We start from the raw sequence: 735 nt of genomic DNA, 5'->3' as shown, positions 1-735 counted from the left end.
AATGAATATATTACTTCTTGAACCATCATATGATCGATTGTATTCCGGTATCCTTCTATATCGTTGTGAGGAACTTTACTGAAATTTAAACCCCCGGAATTAAATCTGTCGAATATATAAAAAATAAAAATATAATAAAATTAGTAATACGTAAATAATAAGTTTAAAAAAATAAAAATATATAAAAATTATGTGCAATAGTTACCTTTGTGCAAGTGGAAATATCCATGCACTTGGTGCATCTGGAGCAACACAACTCAAACGATACCATGCCCAGGAAGTGTGTTTGATGATGTTGGTTGATGTAGGTTTGGGGTGTTTATATAGGAAATCGCAGGGCCAGAAAGCGATCCCCAGATTCACCCACGTGGGAGGTCGCATCCCCAAAGTGCGAACCCTTCAGGAGGTCGCAGGGCCAGGATACGACTTCTTTCAGAGGTCGCAGGGCCAGGCAACGATCCCCTGATGATGAATCTCAGCCGCTCATTTCTTTTAATCGATGGTTGTGGATGCTTGATGATGAATCCTCGTACTTTTAGTTGGACCAATCAAATTGATCTATTCAATCTTTAATCTTGATCGTCCAAATTTTATTTATCAACGGTTGTGGTTTAGTAGAAAAATATCAATCCTCATACTTTTAGTTGGACCAATCAAATTGATCTATTCAATCTTTAATCTTGACCATCCAAATTTATTTATCAACGGTTGTGGTTTAGTAGAAAAATATCAATC

This window comes from Cicer arietinum, chromosome 3, assembly GCF_000331145.2.
Source record: "Cicer arietinum cultivar CDC Frontier isolate Library 1 chromosome 3, Cicar.CDCFrontier_v2.0, whole genome shotgun sequence".
Lineage (NCBI taxonomy): Eukaryota > Viridiplantae > Streptophyta > Magnoliopsida > Fabales > Fabaceae > Cicer > Cicer arietinum.
Note: the sequence above shows the minus strand (reverse complement) of the source record.